At 36.2% G+C, this 15094-nt stretch overlaps 1 long non-coding RNA gene across 1 annotated transcript in view; it reads left to right on the top strand.

The window, feature by feature from the left end:
• Nucleotides 1-1061: 1061 nt before the first annotated feature.
• Nucleotides 1062-15094, top strand: part of LOC143650249 (uncharacterized) — a 41131-nt gene continuing 27098 nt past the window's right edge. The window contains exon 1 of the long non-coding RNA XR_013159462.1: nucleotides 1062-1110. This is a non-coding gene — a long non-coding RNA (uncharacterized LOC143650249). The remainder of the gene's footprint in view (nucleotides 1111-15094) is intronic.

Genomic DNA, 15094 nt, shown 5'->3' with positions numbered 1-15094 from the left:
TGGTTAAACCGTTTCAGGTATTTCCCTGTAGTTGCTCCAATACACCAAAAACTGAAAGGTGATGTCTACATTCAGCACTAGAATAATCTCAAGAATGGCCTCTTGGCTCCACTTGAAATAGCCACTGAACCCTCAATCTCCTTCAATCCTCTTCTTCCTTTTGGTCAAGAAGGTTTCTCACTCCCACAGAGCCAGGGGCAGGCCTGTCCCAGACTGACAGGAAGACCCACACACCAATGAGTCACATCCCGTGTAGGAGGGAGGGCGGTGAGTTCACCTGTGGAGTTGACTTAGAGAGGTCACATCTGAGCAATAAAAGAGGTTCTCTGGGAGTGACTCCGAGGTACAATAAGAAGGCTCAGCTTCTCCTCTGCAGGAACAAGCCCCATAAGCGTGAACCCCAATATTGAGAGCCTAGCCCATCGAATTAGCAGTCCCCAATGATTGTGAGAATATCAGGTCTGCCCCAGGTGGGGAAGTCCAATATTTCCATCCCTTTCCCCAGTCCCTCAAGGGGAACCTGCAAATATCTTCCAATCTTCTGCCTAGATTACTCCAGGATGTATTGGGGCATCATACCATACTCTACAAATCAACAAGATATCACTCCTTACTCAAGATTCCCTGTCATTATGGCGTTTGAATTAGCTGACCACATAAGTTAAACTACACTGTGTGCCACTGAAAATATAAATGATGCACCATATAAGTATCCTTTTATTTGGTTTCACATAGAAGTGAAGTTTTAAAATACAGTCAATATTATCCTTTCCCTTTAGTATGGTTGAACTTAGTCCTAAACAGAACTGCTACATTCATATCTCTAATTGAAGTCTAACCTCTTTTTCAGCCATAACAGTTGCTGAATGGGTAATGCTTACTTTCATTGAACTCTAGCTTTGAGTCTCAGGTGTTAAGCAAATGCAAAAAGTTCTACAGAATGACCAGGCTTTACATAAAGAGCTCAGCATCTCAGAATTTAGAAATAAATTAAAATTCTAGAACAGATGTGACTGCCGTAAGAGTTTGCAATCTAAGAACCTTTGCAATAGGCCTTCACCTGATAAGCTATGCTCTCCGAATTCAATTCTCAGAGTTCACACATTACAGGTAATCCATATTGGTGAAGCGTTATAATGTCTATCTTTTCATTTCTGGATTTTCTACATACAGGATCATGTCATCTGCAAACAATGAAAGTTTTACTTCTTCCTTTCCAATTTGGATTCCTTTTATTTCATTTCTTTGTCTAATTGCTCTGGCTGGAACTTCTAGCACAATGTTAAATAACAGTGGTGACAGAGGGCATCCTTGTCTTGTTCCTGATCTTAGAGGGAAATCTTTCAGTCTTTCCTCATTGAGGATTATGTTAGCTGTGAGGTTTTCATGTATTCCTTTTATCCTGCTGAGGCAGTCTTCTTCTATTCCTATCCTTTGAAGTGTTTTCATCAAGAAAGAATGTTGATTTCTGTTAAATGCCTTTTCTGCTTCAATTGAGAATGATCATGTGTTTTTTCCTTTTTAATTTATTAATGTTGTGTATTACATTAGTTGATTTTCTTGTGCCAAACCACCCTTGTATACCTGGGATAAAACTTACCTGGTATTATTATATAATTATTTTAATGTGTTGCTGGATTCAATGTGCAAATATTTTGTTGAGGATTTTTTGCATCTATGTTCATTAAAGAGACTGGGCTGTAATTTCTTTTTCTTGTAGTATCTTTGTCTAGCTTTGGTATTGGGTGATGTTGGCTTCATGGAATGAGTTAGGTAGCTTTCCCTCTTTTTCAATGTTCTTGAAAACTTTGAGTATGGGTCGGTACCTATTCTTTCTTGAATGTTTTGTAGAATTCACAAGTAAACACATCTAGTACTGGACTGTTCTTTTGGGGGAGATTTTGATAACTGATTCAATTTCTTTACTTGTGATCTGTTTCTTCTTGCATCCATGTTGGTTGTTCTTGTTTTTCTAGGAAGTTGTCAATTTCATCTAAGTTGTCTAGTTTGTTTACAGTTGCTCATAGTAGCCTCTCATCTCTTATCAGTAGTTATGTCATATCTTCCATTTCTGATTTTATTTGCATCTTCTCTCCTCGCTTGTTTGTCAGTCTAGTTAAGGGTCCATCTATTTTATTGACAGTCTCGAAGAATAAGTTTCTCATTTTATTGATTCTCTCTATTGTTTTCATGACCTCAATTTCATTTATTTATGCTCTATTTTTTTTGTTATTTTTTTTCCTTCTGCTTCCTTTAGGGTAGTGTTCTGCTATTTTTCTGGTTCCTCTGTGTAAGTAATTAATTGCTCAATTTTTGTTCTTTTTTTTTTTAATATAGGCAATGCAGGCAATAAATTTCCCTCTCTGAACTGCTTTTGCTGCATCCCATAAGTTTTGATATGTTGTGTTCTCATTCCTTGACCCACTGGTTGTTTAAATAGTGTGTTGTTCAGTCTTCATAAATTTGTGAATTTTCCAGGCTTCTCTCTGTTAATGATTTCCAATTTCATTTCATTATGATCTGCTTTGTATAATTTTAATATTTTTAAATTTACTGAAACTGGCTTTATGTCCCAACATATGGTCTATCCTGGAGAATGATTCATTAGTACTTAAGAAAAATGTGCATCTGCTGTTGTTGGGTGCAGTGTTTTGTAAAAGCTCTCTTAATTCTTGTATTTATTGTACATTCCAAGATCTTTGTTTCATTATTGATCCTCTTTCTAGATGTTGTATCCATTGATGAGAGCAGTGTATTGAAATCTTCAACTACTATTATGAAAATATCTATTTCTCCCTTCAGTGTTGTGACAGTGAGTTTCTCATGTATTTTGGGGCACTCTCATTCAGTGCATGGATATTTATTATTGTTACATCTTCCTGATGAACTGTCCCTTTTATTCATGCATACTGTCCTTCTTTGTCTGTTTTAATTGTTTTACGCTTGAAGTCTAATTTGTCTGACATTAATATAGCTACCCCTGATTTTTCTGGTTGTTGTTTGCATGGAATATCTTTTTCCCACCTTTCACTTTCAACCTCTTTTTGTCCTTGGGTCTTGTAGACAGCACATAGATGAATCACTTTTTTAATCCATTCTGCCAATGTATGTCTTTAGATTGGATTGTTTAATCCATTAACATTTAATGTTATTACCATAAAGACTATACTTTCTTCACCCATTTTTCCTCTTAGATTATATCTGCTGTATCTTATTTTCACTTTCTTTTGACCCTATTAGTCACCCTTCCTGCTAAGTTTCATTTCTACACTGTTCTCCAAACCTCTCTCCTGTTTTCTCCTACCTACCTGTAGCACTTCCTTTAGTATTTCTTGTAGAGCACATCTCTTGTTCATTAACTCACTTAATGCTTGTCTGTAAATATTTTAAACTTTTTATTTTTGAATGATAGTTTTGCCAGATGTAGAATTATTGATTGGCAGTTTTCCTCATTCAGTATCTTAAATATATTTATCTCACTGACTTTTCTTCTCGATGATTTCTGGTGAGAGCTCAGCACTTAGCCTTATCAAGCTTCCCTTGTATGTGATGACTCCCTTTTCTCTTGCTGCTTTCAGAATTCTCTTTGTCTTTGACATTTGACAATCTGATTAGTAAATGTTTTGGTGTGGGTCTATTTGGATCTGTTCTGTTTGGGGTATGCTGTGCTTCTTGGACCTGTAGTCTTATGTCTTTCATAAGAGTTGGGAAGCGTCCATTGATTATTTCCTCCATTAGTCTTTCTGCCACTTTTCTCTTCTCGTTCTAGGACACCCATCAACAGGTATATTTGTGCATTTAATGTTGTCATTCACTTACCTGAGACTCTGCCCAAATTTTTCCAATTTTTTGGAAAAAAATCTGTTCTTTTGTGAATAGAATATCAGATGTCTTGTCTTCTAGTTCACTGAATCTTTCTTCTGCTTCTTCAAATCTGCTGTTGTAGGTCTCCATTTTGTTTTTAATCTCTTATATTGTGCTTTTCATTCCTATAAATTCTGCCATTTGTCTTTTCAAGCTTTCAGGTTCTTCTTTATGAACACAGTGTCTTCTTTATATGCTTCATGTCTTTTCCCATATTTTCCTTGAACTCACTGAATTGATTTAGAAGATTTGTTTTAACATCATTAATTAGTTGTTTCAATTCCTGTATCTCAGTTGAGGTGTTAGTTTGTTCCTTTGGTTGGGCTGTATCTTTATTCTTTCCGGTATGAGTCATAATTTTATGCTGATGTCAAAGCATCTGAGTTTTTTGCTTAGGTTATTCTAGAGGTTATTTTATCTCTTTTTTTTCCCCTGTTTTTCTGTTGGTTGGATTTGCTCTCTATCTGTTTGTCTCTTTCACTGGCCAGCTGTCAGATTTGTTCTGCCCCTTCACCTCCAGTATCCACCTAAAACTAGGCACCTACAGTGACTGCCTCAGGGATGGGAGTAGACACTGGACACCACAGCATCATCTCTGTTTGTGAGTAGCTGTCTCCCATTGGTGCTCTGTTTTTCACGGCCCTGCAAGACTTGGGTTTGTTTTTGGGCACTGCTTCAACAGTTGGGCTGTCCATGTTTCTCAGCCAAAGCAGGGGTGGGTTCCCATGCACAGGTCTAGGCCCATTCCAGTCAGCTTGAAATAACTTTTAGGGTAGGCTCTGTAAAAGCCCTTCAATTATCCTGCACGTTCTTTTCTGCCCAGCAGATGGTGCTCTCGGATATCAGGCTGAGCTTCCCAGGTCAGGCTGACTGCAAAACTCCTGTTCCCTCTATTTGCCAGGCAAAATCTGGCTCAGTACAGGTCTGTGTCCCCCATTTATCTGTGGTGTAGTACACCCCCACTGTCCCAGTCTTTTGCCTTCCTCAGGCAGGGATCAGGTCTCTTGCTGCCATTTCTCACAGGGGAAAGTGGAGTGCTTTAGAACCCAGGGCTGGAAAAACAGCTTCTGTCCATATTTTCTCAGACTCTCTGTCCCTCACAGACAGACATTCACCATCCCACTGCTGTGAGAAAATACACATTCTGTGTCCCCTCTAAGACCAGTCCCTGCTGCTGTTTCTCTGCCCGTCCCACATGAGACTGAATGAGGTAAAGGAGAGGACCAGCCAGTCTGGGACAGAAATTTCCCACCTGACTCTCTTCTACTTCTTCACTTCAGGATCTTTAGGGTCCCTCTCAGGTCCATTTCCTCCTCCAGAGTTTTGAACAATTCAGAATTGCTCTTTTTTAACACTGAATCTTGGAGGAGAGATTTTCAGTAGCTGTTGACATCACCATGTTGATGATGTCACACCCCAAAACATTTTTTAATTAAGAAAGATAAAAAAAAAACCTCGATCATGTAACAAAACAATCAAGAAAAATATACTCTGAAAAGAAACAGATATTGGAACTATTAGATATAGATTTCATATGATTATGATTACTATTTTAAGGGATAGATAAGTAATTTCAGCAGTGAGAAAGAAACTTTAAGAAAGAGACAAATTGAAATATTAGAAAATAAAGCCAACCAGTAAGAGATAAAGAATGTCTTGGATAGATTCACCAGTAGACTTGATGCAGATAAATTAAGAATTAGAGAATTGGAAAATCAATCAGGAGAGGTTCCAATTGCACATACTGAAATGGAGAATGAATAAAGAGAGACAGTAAAATTATACAGGACATGCGAGGGCTGTAGGGCAATATCAAATGGCCAGATGTGTGTAATTGGAACCTAAGATAGAGAAGAAAGAGTGTTTAGAGCAGAGGATATTCCTGCCATTTTCACAAAATAATCCAAGACATCAAAACACAGATCCAAGAAGTTCAAATTTATATATATATACACACAGAATATAAATATAAAATAAAAGTAAATATCCAGATACATTATATTTAAACCACTGAAACCAACAAAAAAGAGAAAGTCTTGGAGGCAGTTTGGGGGCACATTACATGCAAAGGAGCAAAGATAAGGATTTTAAAATATATATCTCACCAGAAACAATGCAACCAAAAGAAAATATTTTTAAAGAGGTAAAGAAAAAACTCACTAATTCTACATTGAAAAAATTCTTTAAAAAATAAAGACATTTTAGACAAACCAAAGCTGAGGGAATCCGTTATCAGCACATTTGCACTAAAAAATGTGTTAAAGGAAATTCTTCTGTCCAAAGAAATATGATATAGATCAGGAAGGGAAACTACATATGCAATAATGAAGAGCTCTGGATATCATAAATTTGAAAGCAAATACAAAGGTTTTTTATTTTAAATGATGTTAACAGATACCTGACTGTCTAAAGCAAAATTATCAATAATCAGTTTGAGAGTAACTAACATATATAAAAGTAAAGTGTATGGCAACAGTAGCATAAAGCAAAAGAATAGAAGCATACAGAGTAAAAATAGAAAAAATAATTAAATTAATATTAGGGACTTAGACCCTAATATATGAATAATTACCACATATATAAATGTTCTAATTACTCCAACTGGAAGGTGGAGATTGGAAGATCGAATAAAACATCTCACATGTTGTTTACTAGTGGCTCATTTTCAATTCATTGTTATAATAAGACGAAAGAAAAAGGATGGAAAAAATATATATCTTACAAGCATTAATAAAAAAATTCAGGAGTGTCTATATTAATACTAAAAAGTAGACTTTGGAACAAAGAAAATTATTAGGGAACAAGAAGGTCATAATACAATGATAAAAGGATCAATCCACCAGGAAGACATGACAATCTTAAATGAGTTACTTCAAACAACAGATCATCAAAATACAGGAAGCAAAAACTGAAAGAGCTGTAAGTAGAAATAAAAAAGTCCACAATTATTGTTGAGGGCTTCAACACATCTCCCTCTCGACAATGAATACAACTGCTAAATAGAAAGTCAAGGATGTAGAAGGTCTGAATAATATCAACCAATAATATCTCATTATAACACATTCACCCAACAGCAGAATACACATTTTTTTTCAAATACCCCTAGAACATTCAAAGATGGGCCATTTGAAAAAAAAACATGATGAACTTAAAGGAGCTGAATCATACAGAGTGGATTTGCTGATCATAGTAAGATCAAACTGTATATTAATAACAGAAATGCAAAGGATATCTCTAAACACATAGAACTTGTACTGACTTGAAATTGTTACATACCCCAGAAAAGCCTTGCTCTTCTAATTTTGATTCAATATTTTAGGGTGGAAACTTGGACTGGATTGTTTCCATGGCAATGTGGCACACCCATTTGTAGGTATAACATTTTGATGAGATTTCTTTCATGGAGATATGACACACCTAATTGTGGGTGTGGCTTTTTATGAGATGGAAATGTGACTTTGCCTATTCAAGGTGAGTCTTGATAAGTTTACTAGAGTCTTTTAAAAGGGGAAAATTTTGGAGAAACCTCAGATGTAGATGCTTGGAGAACAGTTGTTTCTGAGCCCAAAAATGTTCAGACATTTAAAGATGCTTGGAGTGCCAGCAGAGAGAGAAATGCCTAGACACAGAAGTTTGGAGATGCAGAGCCCAGCAGATGTCACCATGTGCCTTCCCATGTGACAGATATAAGCCTTCCTTGAGTCAAGGTATCTTTTTCTGGATGCCTTAGTTTGACATTTTTATGACCTTAGAACTTTAAACTTGTAACTTAATAAATTCCTTTTTTAAAGGCCTTTCCATTTCTGATATACTGCATTTCCAGTAGCTGTAGCAAACCAAAACAGAATGTAAATAATATACTCCTAAATAATCCATGGATTAAGGAGAAAGTCTCCTATATACATATATATATATATATGTACCTGAATGAAAATGAAAATAAACATATGATAATATATGGCGATATCATTAAACTAGTATGGAAAGTTATACCATGTTAATGGTTTGGAATACTCAGCATAATAAATATGCTTAATATTATCAAAGTGTTATAGGGGTTTAATGAACTGCCTATAAATATTCCAGCAAGACTCCCTTGTTTAGAATAGACAAATATATTCTAAATTTTATATAGAATAGCATAGGGTCAATAATACCTAAAAACAATTTTGAGAAAGAAGAAGAAAGTACGAAGAATCACTCTCCCCAGTGTTAAAGCATAATCAAGGCACTACTAATCGAAGTAGTGTGGTTTTGAAGGAAGGATAAACACATAGATCAATGGATCAAAAGAGAGAATTAAGAAATAGGTGCATTCAAATATATCCAACTGATTTTGAATGAGGATGAAAAAGAATTCAATGGAAGAAGGATATTCTAGTCAGCAAATGGTTTGGCTCAATTGACATCCTTGGACAGAGAAATGAACCTTGACCTGAAGCACACCTTATGCAAAACATAAATTGAAATGGATTATGAACTCAAATGCAAAGCATAAAGCTGTAGATCTTAAAAGAAAGAAGGCACAGGAGAAAGTATGAATCTAGAGCTAGGCAGAGTTCTTAAACTTGATACCAAAAGCATGATCCAGGTGAGGAAATATTCACAGACTGGACTATAACAAAAACAAAAACGTTTACTCTGCACAAGATCCTGTTAGAAGGATGAAGAGGCAATCTTATAACGTGGGAGAAAGTATTTGTGGGCCATGTAGGTTATATCTCTAGATATAAAGAACACTCAAAATTCAACAGAAAAAAAAAACAATATAATTAGTCCTTGGATATGACATGGGTAGACATACCACCAGCGAGGATATATAACAGAGCCCAATGTTAGGAGAATGCAAACCCAAACCACAATGAGATTATCTTTACACACTTATTAAAATGCCTAAAAGATTTTTTAAAAGTGATTACATCAGCTGCTGATGAGAATACAGAGAGACTGGATCAGTTATCCATTACTGCTTGGAATATAAAATGGTACAGTCACTATGGTAAATAGTATGGCAATTTCTTACAAAACTAAACATGCACTTAACTTGGTCCAGCAATTGAACTCTTGAGCATTTTACCCAGAAAAATGAAAACTTGTTTACATAAAACCTGTATGTGAATATTCATAGCAGCTTTATTCATAAAGCCCAAAGCTGTAAATGAACTAGTACCATTCAAAGGATGAATGGTTAAGCAAACTGTAGTATATTCATTTGTATTAGTTAGGGTTCTCTAGAGAAACAGAATCAACAGGAACACTTGCAAATATAAAATTTATAAAAGTGTCTCACGTGACGGCGGGAATGCAGAGTCCAAAATCCTCAGGGCAGGCTGTGAAGCTGACGATTCCGATGGAGGGTCTGGACGACCTCCACTGGAGAGGCTCGCCAGCTGAATCAGGAAGAGAGCCTGTCTCTTCTGAATCCTCCTTAAAAGGCTTCCCGTGATTAGACTGAGCATCACTCATTGCAGAAGATACTCCTCTTGGCCGATTACAAATGGAATCAGCTGTGGATGCAGCTGACGTGATCATGATTTAATTCTATGAAATGTCCTCATTGCAACAAACAGGCCAGCACTTGCCCAACCAGACAAACAGGTACCACCACCTGACCAAGTTGATACGTGAAGCTGACCATGACACCATTCCATAGAATGAAAACCTACTGATGCACTCCACAATTTGAATGAGTCTCAAGGGGATTATGCTGAGTAAAAAAGCCAATCTCCAAAGGTTGCATACTGTATGATTTCATTAATACAATCATCTTAATAATTTCTGATACATATGACAATGTAGATGAACCTGGAAGACATCATGTTGATCTAGATAGGCCAGACACGAAAGCACAAATCTTGTATGATCTCAGTAATATGAAATAATTAGGATAAACAAAGTCTTTGAGTCAGAAACTAGAATATAGGTTAGCAGGGGTCATGGGTAGGGTAGAGAATGGGGAATTAACCTTTGAATTATACACAGTTTCTGTTTGGGTTGATGGAAAGGTTTTGTGAATGGATGATGTGATGGTACCACAACATTGTGAACATAACTAACAGCACTGAATTATGTATCTGAATGTGGTTTAAAGGGTAAATTTAGGTTGTAAATATGTTATATGTTACTACAATAGGATTATACAACACGACCAGTAAACCCTGATGTAAACTGAAGACTATGGTTAACAGTACAATTATAGTAATATTATTTTATTTGAAATAAAAATGCCACACTAAGGCAAGGTGTTAATAATGGGGACAGGGAGTATATGGGCACTCTGTATTTTCTGCACAAATTTTCTGTAAACACACAACTTCTGTAACAAAAAATATTTTTAAAAATGACAAATTGATAGAAATGATGAGCAGTTAGTAGTGTCCAGGGATTCCAGGTGGGGGTGGGGAAGGAGGTAGATGTGGAAAGAAAACAGGGATGATTCTGAGGAAATGAGACTTTTTATCTTGATTGTGTCTATGTAAATATCCTGGTGGTGGTACTGTAGAGTAGTTTTCTAAGATGTCATCATCAAGGAAAACGGGGTGAAAGGCCTGTGAGATCACTGTATTATTTCTCACAATTACATGGGAAAGTGAAATTTTAAAAAATATTTTAATTAGAAAAGCAAAGAATAGACTACTGATGCATAAAATGCCAATGATGACTCTCAAATGCATTATGCTAAATGAAACAATGCAGACTCAAAAGGTGACCTATTGCCTGATTTCATTTATATGGCATTCCGAAATCGGCAAAGCCTCAGGGACAGGAAGCACACATGGCTGCAGGGGATTTATTACAAAGGGTTAGGCAGGGAACATTTGTAGGACTGGAAAGTCCTGCGTCTTGATTGTGGTGGTGGTTATATGATGTGCTCTTGTGAAAATTCATAGGCTGTACACCTGGAAAGGGTACATTTTAATTATGTAAATTATGCCTCAAAGAACCTGAATTTAAAAATATATGTATTTTAATTATATCAGAATGTCCAGATAGCAGAATTTCCTTATCACGTCCTTATCTGGGCTCTGTTCAGATCTAGGATGAAATTATTAGGAAAGGATATTTTTGTCTCTATTCAATCATCTAGTTTCTAATATACTCCTGTTACATCATCTTTTCTCTTTCTTTCCTCTGATTTTCAAATGCTGTTCTACGCCCACTTTCGTGGTTTATGGAAGGGCACCGGACATATTCAATAATTTGCTTCCTGTGTTCAAATGCGGTGCTGTTTATTGGACCTGGGTGAGATGAGCAAACTACAGCCTCTGGCCATATACATTTGCTCCATACAGGCAAGAGGGAATTCTTATGTTATTCTATTCCTTATCTACTGTCACATAAAATCCCTTTGCTCTTCCTCGCTGCTATTTCCTTACATGGAACCATCATCACTTTTATCAACTTCTAAACAGAGGTTTGTTTCTAAATGGTATTTTGTGGCCAGCTTTACACACCTCCAAGCCATTGACTGACAAGTACTTTGTATACCTTTCTGCTCCCCTCCCCCTCCCCTCTACATCTTCCTGCATCATCTCCTTTTCTTCCTCTTCCTCCTCCTCCTCCTCCTTCTCATCCTCCTTCCCCTCCTCCTCCTTCTTCTCCTCTTGCTCCTTTTTCTTTTAACTAAACACTGTGCTTAGTGCTTGTGATATAATGGCTGACTGGACACAGTCCCTGCTCTAAAGTGGAACAGATAAGGAAAAAGATGAGTCAATTCACATACAACAGTGAGCTGCAGATATTAATAGATGATAGAAAGAGACTTTTGCATAGAGATTTGTAGGCACAGCCTGTTGAGGACTTGAAAACAAAAAAAAATGAGAGGTTTTTGTTAGGCTACAAATTCTCCTGGGTGCAAACAGAAGGCAGATACATCTATCTGGGTGTGTAATCACCACACTAATTTAAGGAAGTTTCTATGTGTCTGTGATTTTTATTTTTATAAGACACTTGCAAGTCTTACTCTTCTAAATGATCATAGGAAATGAGTTGATTTTCAGAATGAATGCACTATTTTTCCATATATCATTTTGAAACTCTTCGTTGAATGCGAATCATTGACCATATAAGCTAAAAATTAAAAAGTATTATTCCTTTGACTTTTATCTGAACAAGGTCTGGTTAATTAACCATCTTACTCATCAATCTGGGCTCCAGATTATAATCTTCATGATTAGAGGGATAAAAATTTCATTGAAACCAACCTTCTCAGTGAATTTCCATGATTCAGAATGTCCTACCCAAATTCTGCAGGTTTTGAAAACTGTTTGGAGAGAAGAATTCAATGTACTTTAATGGCATGTCATTGGCATTTGTAGTCATCTCACTGGAGTAAGTTTGGAGACTCTCCATGTGATATCTTAGAAGTTAGCATGACCATTTGTATATACAGGTCAGGTGTATTTTTAAAGCCTTTCTTTGTAAATGAGAACAAGGATAGCTGGCCTTTATAGAATGCTTGTTTTTTACCAAACACCATTTTACATGTCACTTCTATACTCCTGTTTAATGTTGGCGGTAATCCTAGCAAGGGGATCATGTTAGCATCCTCACTTAGGGGTGAGGAAATGGAGTTACAGAGATGTTGAGTAACTTGTCTAGGATATTGATGATGGTCGGTAGTGAACCGAGGACCCTGCAGTCCTTACTTGAAATGTGTTGGACAGTGCACGCCACTTGCAAAGTGTCTGTGTCGAGAAAACCGCTCCTCACCAAACCCTGGGACAGAAGATTTCCACCTACTGACAGCTTGAATGCCCAGTAATCTAGTTGCATGATTTTTCCAGTTATGTTATTGCACAAAATCATACAGTGCAAGATGAATTTGTGACTATCAGTTTCATTGTTTTGAGTTTAGAGTGGGAAAATAGAAGGATTAGAGATTCTGACAGTTTTGAGACCAAAGAAGCAATTTAAAATCATAATCCTTGTAGTGACCTGATGGCCATATACATTCCATTAGGATGATGTGTTGGGGAAAGACAGCGTCAGCAGCACTCAGCTTGCAAAAGAGAGCATGGGAGGGCTTTAGCCACAATGAAATCTCCATTAACTCCTTAAACCACCCTAAATAAATACACAATCTGAGGAAGACACGTGCTATGCAGCTTCAATAAATGTTCTATGAACAAACTTCCTCCCCCAGGTTCCCTTACATAGACATTTAGAAGCAACCACTGATGAGTATATATGAAAAATGTGAGAAAATAATGTTTCTGACTTTTATTCTCTGTCCATCCATCCTTCCCCATGTCCCCTGGCACATGTGTGTGCACACACATAAACACACTCACACAGCCTACTCCTTACAGAGAACAATATATGATGATCTAGAAGAATTAGGAATATGTGTCCAGTGAGACCCAATCTGTTCCTCGGCATAAATCTTGACCACTTCAATATGTGAAGACTTCACTTTGACACACATACAAACAGCATTTCATGCCCATTTTGAATTAAATATTGGTGCTGTTCTGTGAAGGATGAATTGAACTCATCTGTGCTTTCATTTAACACACACAAAATTACCATTACCAGAAAACTGGATAGAACAGACAGTGCTTACCTGTCTCCACGCCTATTTGTATACATTCTTTAAAATCCCTCCCTTTGCCAATCACATTTCACTCTGCCTGGATACCTGGACTTCTTTTCTAAAACATTGATACCTGTGAAGATCGGTCCACATGCTGTCAGGTAGCATTAAAGTAACTTCCAGTTCCATTTCTAGGTAGGTTCTTCCCCCATTCCCTATTATTAGGCACATTTGCCTGTGTAGCTTCCAGTTGTGCACATCGGGGTTTATGTCACTCTGACAGGTCACTAAAACTTGCCAGTAATACACTGACACTAACTTTGCATTTTGCTTTTACATTTGTTTTAACCTTAATGAAGCCTAGTGCTGGAAGGGTAGACGGGCATAGCAATGAAGAATGAGTCATTGCCATCCTCTGCAATCCAGAAAAGAAATGTCAGCGCAGCAGCTCAATCTTCATTGCTTTTTAAATTTAAGTGCCAGGTGGATTTTAAATTTCTTTAAAATACTTTCACTAATCAAGGTTCCATTCCAACCTCCCCCTTCCTCTCAATTGGCAGTCTGTTTCCTTTTCCTTCCTTTCTATTCACTCACACAAAAAAACCCATGATCATTTCAAAAGTATTTGTACTAAATTTCTGTTTTGCTTTTCTCGGTAAATCACAAAAAAATGTAATTTTGCATAAATTGGGGATATTTCCAATCTAAAGAGATGTAGTTATGAGAAAAACATTCATCTTTATCTTTTGGGTGGAATACAGGAATTAACAGAGAAGAAATTAAAGTATATTTGGCTTTTAGAGCTTGCATATTTCAGGTGTGTGCTTTATTGGTACAGGTGTTCTTTTTAAAGAATTACTTCAAAAAAAACAAAACAGTTTCTGTTTTGCCACTTAAATATGAGTGGCAACCACATCATATTTAAGACCGAAGGGAATTTTCTTCAACTTGAATTGGATAGTTTCAACTTGAATTTAGATAATTTAGATAATTCAAGTAAGTTTCAATATATGACCTGTGCTAATATGCTAATATTATTCAACTTTTGTCATTGTTTTTGTACATATTTAAGGATGCCTGTTTGACTTAACGAAGTTGCTGTGTATAGAATTCTACATTGATATTTTTTTCCTTTTAAGTCTTTTTCAAATGATAGTCTGCCATGGAAGCGCTAGTATACACCTTTCAACTGTTGATATCAAACTTTAAAACCCATCTAATAGTGGAAATATTAATCCTTGTTTAGTTTGCATGTTCTGTAATAATGGTGAAGTTTATGGTATTTTCACTTATTTATCAGCATTGTGTTTTCTTTATTGTTACTTTCCTGTATTTGTTTTACTGGCATATCATTTTAAAAATTAATTTATAGCTCTTATTAAGTTGTTCCAACATTATTCCTTTGTTATATATGAGAAAAATATTTTCTTCAGGTTTTTTTTCTTTATCCTTTAACTTTGCTCTTAAGTACATATAAAAATACTTAACTTTGATGAGAAAATGTATGCATTTTTTTTTTCTTTGCTAGGCTTCGTTTGTCATCTTGAAGAAGCCCTTTCTTCCACTTCCAGATTCATGAATTTATTATCTTACCTTTCTCTTATAAGTTTTTTAATACACTTTTGGCCAATTTTATTTTTGCATATAATTTTCATTTCTGTACCCTCAATTCTTTTTCTTCCACTCATTAATTTA

This window comes from Tamandua tetradactyla, chromosome 11 (assembly GCF_023851605.1).
Source record: "Tamandua tetradactyla isolate mTamTet1 chromosome 11, mTamTet1.pri, whole genome shotgun sequence".
NCBI classification, from domain to species: Eukaryota; Metazoa; Chordata; class Mammalia; order Pilosa; family Myrmecophagidae; genus Tamandua; species Tamandua tetradactyla.
The sequence above is the reverse complement of the archived record's forward strand: the minus strand, read 5'-3'. Positions and strand labels throughout refer to the sequence as shown.